Genomic DNA, 8,086 nt, shown 5'->3' with positions numbered 1-8,086 from the left:
TCCAACCGAATACTCCAATGCCTAACCGCCAAACCTGACAAAGTTATGACAATTGGCCAAAAACCAAGTGGCTGGTGCCAATTTGCCAAGTGGAAAAAATTCCTACCAGGCCCCCTGGACAACCAAGGCGACCAACCAAGTCCATAGCAAGGTCAAAGGATAAGGACCTAACATTAGGGAGGGAGGACGGGAGAACACTTTCTGTTACAAACAGCTCCTGTTTCTGATTAATTGCTCCCGTTTTCATTCATGAACCATGGCAGACCTTCCAACATTTCTCCTATTTAATAATAATAATCATATTTATGCCCTGCCCATCTGATTGGGTTGCCCCAGCCACTCTGGGTGGCTTCCAACACATATAAAAACATAACGAAACAATAAAAATTTAAAAACTTCTCTATGCAGGGCTGCCTTCAGACATCTTCTAAAGGTTGTAGAGTTACTTATTTCCTTGGCTTGGGGGGTTGCATAACTCCATACCCTCCAATGTTTCTCTGATGAAACTCGGGCGTCCTAAGAAAATCAAGCCATTCTGGGATCAAATCAGAAACGGGGACAGCTTCTGTAAATCCGGGACTGTCCCTGGAAAATAGGGACACTTGGAGGGTCTGCAAACATGGGTGACAGAGGAAGCCAAAGAAATACAGTGGTACCTCGGGTTACATACGCTTCAGGTTACAGACTCCGCTAACCCAGAAATAGTGCTTTAGGTTAAGAACTTTGCTTCAGGATGAGAACAGAAATCGTGCTCTGGTGGTGTGGCAGCAGCAGGAGGCCCCATTAGCTAAAGTGGTGCTTCAGGTTAAGAACAGTTTCAGGTTAAGAACGGACCTCGGGAACGAATTAAGTACTTAACCTGAGGTACCACTGTATTGGAATTCTTTGAGCTTCCTCAGAAGGTGCACCCTGTGCAAAACACATCCTATTCCCCACTCCCTGAGAGCCCCTCAGGCCACATCTCTGAGGCCACTAGAAAAGCTGTCTAGAGACGTCATAACCCATGTCCAAGTAATCATTTGGAAGAGTGATGCCATCGTTTGACTGCCACGCCTGTCTTCAATAAAGTGGAGCAGAAGATTAGACATACTTAACTGGTTGGCTTTCTCAGGGATCTGGTGGCGATGTTTATCAAGGCGACAGCTTCAGATTTAGTGGTGGAAACTGGGGGTGGGGAGGGAATAAAAGCTGCCATCAAAAGCTCCCCCCCCCGGCCTATGCTAGGGTTCTCAACCGCAGAAAAGCTGACTTGACTTTGTAGACAATACAAAGGTGCCAATGGTCTTTTCCACATACTGCACCAGTTGACAGTAATAATTATGTTCCATTGTGCTGCACGCATTTTAAATACCCTTGAATGGCTATGAGTAGGAAGCTTTTCTGAGGGACTGCAGCGTATCCGGGTCTCAACCTGAACAGCTGATAGACCTATGCCAGTTCTCAGGCTGTCAGGAAAATAATGGATACGCTTCGCAAGGCACCTGGATCCTTACTAAGAATGCATGAATAGGAATGGAAGAGGAGCAAGGAGGATGGTGATAGGGGATTCCCTACTGAGGGGAACAGAAGCAGTGATCTGTGGGCCTGACAAGATGTCTCGGGAAGTGTGCTGTCTCCCCGGGGCTAAGATCCAAGATGTAACTGAACGACTGCAAGGAATCATAAAACCCACTGACAAATACCCCTTCCTCTTGGTTCATGTGGGAACCAATGACACTGCAAGCAATAGCCTCCAGAAGATCAAAAGAGATTACGAGGCTCTGGGCAGGAAATTGAAGCAATTAAATGCACAAATTGTCATCTCATCTGTCCTCCCAGTTGAACGACGTGGCCCAGGGAGAGAGGGAAAAATAGTGGAAGTGAACAACTGGCTTCGCAAATGGTGTAAACAGGAACGGTTTGGATTCTTAGATCACGGAATGCAGTTTCTTGAAGATGGACTTCTGGCAAGCGATGGGCTGCACCTCACAACGGTTGGTAGGAATGTTTTTGCAAAAAATCTCAGAAACCTCATCAGGAGGGCTTTAAACTGACTAATGTGGGGGAGGGAGACAGTGCTCCTGAAGGTAGGAGTCTATCAATTGATGAAGATGATCATCCAAATGTCATAGACCGAATGGAGCAAACAGCACGCAGACCTAGTGGTGGGAGGAAAAAATCCTTAAATAAGAGACACGGGGGAATGATTAATGGACTTCAATGTCTGTACACTAATGCACAAAGTATGGGAAATAAACAAGATGAGCTTGAGCTCTTGGTACAGCAAACTAAATATGACATAATAGGCATCACTGAAACCTGGTGGGATAAGTCCCACGATTGGAATGTAATAATGGAGGGATACAATCTATTTCAGAGAAACAGACCAGACAAGAAAGGAGGAGGAGTGGCGTTATATGTCAGGGATGTGTATACCTGTGAAGAGATCCAAGATTTAGAACCTCAAAGCCAAAGTGAGAGCATTTGGGTCAAAATTAAGGGAGAGAAGAATAACAGTGACCTCATTGTGGGAGTTTACTATAGATCCCCAAGCCAAACGGAGGACATAGATGATGCCTTCCTGGAACAGATGGCCAAGCATGCAAAAGGAAGGGAGATAGTAGTAATGGGGGACTTCAATTACCCGGATATTTGTTGGATGTCAAACTCAGCCAAGAGCATAAGGTCAAACAGATTCCTCACTGGCCTTGCAGACAACTTCATTGTCCAGAAAGTGGGAGAAGCTACAAGAGGAACAGCCATTTTAGATCTGGTCCTAACCAATGTTGATGACCTGGTTAGTGGGGTAGAAGTGGAAGGATCATTAGGCGCGAGTGATCATGCTCTTCTGAAGTTTACTATACAGCGGAAAGGAGCAGCCAAGCATACTAGGACTCAATTTCTCGACTTTAAGAAAGCCGACTTCATAAAACTTAGGGAAGTGCTGGGTGAGATCCCATGGACAGTAATACTAAAAGGAAAGGGAGTTCATGATGGCTGGGAGTTTGTTAAGAGGGAGATAGTAAAAGCACAACTTCAGGCAATACCAATGAGACGGAAACATGGAAGGTGCCTAAAGAAGCCAGGGTGGCTATCTAAAGAACTTTTAACTGAGTTAAGATTAAAAAAGGATGTGTACAAAAAATGGAAAAGGGGGGAAACCACCAAAGAGGAATTCAAACAAATAGCCAGCACGTGTAGACACAAAGTCAGAAAAGCTAAAGCACAGAATGAACTCAGGCTTGCTAGAGAGGTTAAAAGCAACAAAAAAGGCTTTTATGGGTATGTTCGTAGCAAAAGGAAGAACAAAGAAACAGTGGGGTCACTCAGAGGAGAAGATGGTGAAATGCAAACAGGGGACACAGAAAGGGCTGAACTCCTCAATGCCTTCTTTGCCTCAGTCTTCTCCGATAAAGAAAACAATGCCCGACCTGAAGAATTTGGAGCAAATGATTCAGCAGAGGAAACACAGCCCAGAATAACTAAGGAGATAGTACAAGAATACTTGGCTAGTCTAGATGTATTCAAGTCTCCAGGGCCAGATGAACTGCATCCAAGAGTATTAAAAGAACTGGCAGATGTGATTTCAGAACCACTGGCAGTCATCTTTGAGAATTCCTGGAGAACAGGCGAAGTCCCGGCAGACTGGAGGAGGGCAAATGTTGTCCCTATTTTCAAAAAGGGGAAAAGAGAGGACCCAAATAATTACCGCCCAGTCAGTCTGACATCAATACCAGGGAAGATTCTGGAGCAGATCATTAAGCAAACAGTCTGTGAGCACCTGGAAAGGAATGCTGTGATCACCAATAGTCAGCATGGATTTCTGAAAAATAAGTCATGTCAGACTAACCTGATCTCGTTTTTTGACAGAATTACAAGCCTGGTAGATGAAGGGAACGCAGTGGATGTAGCCTACCTTGATTTCAGCAAGGCATTTGACAAGGTGCCCCATGATATTCTTGTAAAGAAGCTGGTAAAATGCGGTCTTGACTATGCTACCACTCAGTGGATTTGTAACTGGCTGACTGACCGAACCCAAAGGGTGCTCATCAATGGTTCCTCTTCATCCTGGAGAAGAGTGACTAGTGGGGTGCCACAGGGTTCTGTCTTGGGCCCGGTCTTATTCAACATCTTTATCAACGACTTGGATGATGGACTCAAGGGCATCCTGATCAAATTTGCAGATGACACCAAACTGGGAGGGGTGGCTAACACCCCAGAGGACAGGAACACACTTCAAAACGACCTTGACAGATTAGAGAACTGGGCCAAAACAAACAAGATGAATTTTAACAGGGAGAAATGTAAAGTATTGCACTTGGGCAAAAAAAATGAGAGGCACAAATACAAGATGGGTGACACCTGGCTTGAGAGCACTACATGTGAAAAGGATCTAGGAGTCTTGGTTGACCACAAACTTGACATGAGCCAACAGTGTGACGCGGCAGCTAAAAAAGCCAATGCAATTCTGGGCTGCATCAATAGGAGTATAGCATCTAGATCAAGGGAAGTAATAGTGCCACTGTATTCTGCTCTGGTCAGACCTCACCTGGAGTACTGTGTCCAGTTCTGGGCACCACAGTTCAAGAAGGACATTGACAAACTGGAACGTGTCCAGAGGAGGGCAACCAATATGGTCAAAGGCCTGGAAACGATGCCTTATGAGGAACGGCTAAGGGAGCTGGGCATGTTTAGCCTGGAGAAGAGGAGGTTAAGGGGTGATATGATAGCCATGTTCAAATATATAAAAGGATGTCACATAGAGGAGGGAGAAAGGTTGTTTTCTGCTGCTCCAGAGAAGCGGACACGGAGCAATGGATCCAAACTACAAGAAAGAAGATTCCACCTAAACATTAGGAAGAACTTCCTGACAGTAAGAGCTGTTCGACAGTGGAATTTGCTGCCAAGGAGTGTGGTGGAGTCTCCTTCTTTGGAGGTCTTTAAGCAGAGGCTTGACAACCATATGTCAGGAGTGCTCTGATGGTGTTTCCTGCTTGGCAGGGGGTTGGACTCGATGGCCCTTGTGGTCTCTTCCAACTCTATGATTCTATGATTCTATGATTCTATGAGGATAAACACATATCCTCCAACATTCCTCAGAAAACAGGGACATACTACTGATGTAGAATAGACTGTTCCTATTTTTTTAGGGAGGAGGAGGAAGAGGAGTTTGGATTTGATATCCCGCTTTATCACTTCCCGAAGGAGTCTCAAAGCGGCTAACAATCTCCTTTCCCTTCCTCCCCCACAACAAACACTCTGTGAGGTGAGTGAGGCTGAGAGACTTCAAAGAAGTGTGACTAGCCCAAGGTCACCCAGCAGCTGCATGTGGAGGAGCGGAGATGCGAACCCGGTTCACCAGATTACGAATCTACCGCTCTTAACCACTACACCACACTGGCTCTTGCCACACTAGGGATCTAAATATATCCAATAATGGGCTTTGTCACTTTCAGGAAGATGACCCAGGAACAGGAAGGCGTGGTGATTGTAATGGGAAGGGTTGGAGCATACAGAAGGGCTGCAAAGTTAGCTGAGCCAAGAGACTCGCTGTACGCAACAGGCAGTTCTTTTAAAATGAGATTCAGAAGCACTACAAAACACAAGGAAGTGAGAAGATTAAAGATTTTATTCTAAACAGCAAGCAATATATACACACCAAGCAAGCACTTCCATCTGCTACTTGGAAGCCCTCAAGAAGCAGCAAAGTGACTCCCCCAGGTAGCCTTTAGTTTGCACGGCCGATCAGTCTGTACACGAGCTTCTCAAAAAACTGTGCCCACAACCATCCAATTTAGAGATAGCTAGATAGCTAGCCTGTGTGGCTTGCCTGACTGGCTATGTGCAGGTCATTCATTAACCCCCCCCCCCAATGCCTCACTCTCTCGAAAGGATGTCCAACATCAAAGAAGGTACTCATCACTATCACTTCCACCTAACTGATTAGGACATTATAGGCTGTGCTCATGTCATCAAAAACCTTAAGAGACAAGGAGAAGGGGAAGGAACAGAGGCAGGAAGAGGGCAACCATGTCAGGTCACTAACTCCTCGATATACAATTTATCTTCCAGATAGATTGCCCATATACTTTCCTCCCAGAAAAGGAATGAAAAATCAGCAGCCCTCCCAGATGTTGTTGAATTCCAGCCCCAGATGGCAGAGCCAAGGCTTGGGGGAGATGGGAGATTTAGTTCAGCAAGGAGTGCAACTTCCTTATCCCTATTCTAGAAAGTATGGGGAGAGGTCAGGTCTATCAGTCCTAAGACTTGGCGCCAAAAACGGTGTAATTTTGTAGCACAACCAGAGGTAAGATTTTGCAGCGCTTGGGAGGAGCTAGTGTTATATATTATTATTATATATTTTGTATTCTCATTCTGTATATTTCTGTTGTGAACCACCCTCGGATCTTTGGATGAAGGGCAGTGTAAAACAACAACAACAATTTCAGTCTAGATTTTCTACAGAAAGTGTCTCAGCATCAAGATGGATTCAAAATTGCATCTCCACCCCTTTCAGGCAATTATCTGTCTGTCAATCAATCAATCAATCAATCATCTCCTCGTAGAAAACACATGCAGATCTACCTTTTATTGAAATTAGTTCTGAAATATCACACACAAATTTTGGATAAATTCATCAACGGTCTTTCTTGCATACTCGAAACTAAGATTTGCAAATTTGTTCATGAGTTCACTGTGCCAAATTCTGTGAAGCCGGCCTCTAAGGAATGGTGTATTTGGTAAAAGTACCCTATCCTTGCACCATTGGCAAACGAGGCAGTGAATGCAGTGGGGCTTATTTATGAGTCAATGTGACTGGGATTGCACTGTTAGTGAGGCATCTGATCATAGCCTGCATTTTAATCAAAGCTTATATTTTGATCAGATTCCTGTATTCTAAAAATGACCTTAAAGAAATATATATTTGTAAATGTTTGTATCTCTCATGCCAGGCAGAAACCATACTCTGGCAGCTGTTTATCTTCTTGATCAAGGGCCCCCCTGATCTATAGCAGTGTCTCAGGGTTGTAAAAGGAAATTACAGGCTGGGAGCAAAAGGTCACACTGACCATACAAATTATAGAATACAATCAAGGTTGCAAAAACACAAATAGTAATAATTATTGTGCCTCCCATTAAACTTGAGCCACATCTTCCTAAGGTTAAAAGGGCAAGAGCTAATACAAACAGCAGCTGGCTAGGGAAGAGGCTTCTCTCTGAAGCTGCTTTGAAGCTTCAGAGAATTTAGAGAATTTAGCTTAGCTTTTACTAAGTTCCCTTTCTTCTAAAAAAGCTATACATGTTATGTATGAAATATATTGGCTTAAATGTAATTATGCAAAGGATTTAGAAAGTAAGAAATTATAGAATCATAGAAGAGTTGGAATAGACCACGAGGGCCATTGGGTCCGGACCCCTGCCAGACAGAGAGACGCCATCGGAGCACTCCTGACATATGGTTGTCGAGCCTTTGCTTAATGACCTCCAAAGAAGGAGATCTTTCATTGATAATGTGTGGGAAGATGAACAAAAGATCTGTTCAGATAAAATTAGCCACCATCTGTTTTGGAGTGAATAGGGCAATAGGGCAAAAGATGAAATGTTAGTTAAGGCGCCTAGTCTAGGGCAAAAGGTTATCTGGTAATTAAGGTGCCTGGTCGAGGTAAATGTAAGATATATGACTACTTATTTGCCAATTATAAATAGAAGGAAATATAGCTCTTTGTCTCCCATAAAAGGTAATAGGAAATGGGTGTATCTTTTATGATTGGTTCTAGCAAACAGCCAATAGGAATTTTAACCAGGCTGATTGGACAGAGGCAGCCAAAGGAGGAGCAAGGGGGCTGAGCTGAGGGAATATAAGTGCTGGCCGTAATGGCAGGAGGGCAGGCCAGAGCTTGGTAACCATATACCACTGTGCCTCTTATTTATTTGTCCGACAAATAAATTATTATTTTAATTTCTCTATTGCTGCGTTGAATATTTCATTCCAGCTAAGCGTTAACCACAAGCAGGGTGCTACATTAGTTGTGTCCACTTTCCCCATCTCCCGTCTTTCAGCTGCTGAATCAAGTTTGGCTCAAATCGGAGTTTGCTGCAATGCAAA

Source organism: Podarcis raffonei, chromosome 12 (genome assembly GCF_027172205.1).
Source record: "Podarcis raffonei isolate rPodRaf1 chromosome 12, rPodRaf1.pri, whole genome shotgun sequence".
Taxonomy (NCBI): Eukaryota; Metazoa; Chordata; class Lepidosauria; order Squamata; family Lacertidae; genus Podarcis; species Podarcis raffonei.
This window is presented reverse-complemented; position numbering follows the sequence as displayed.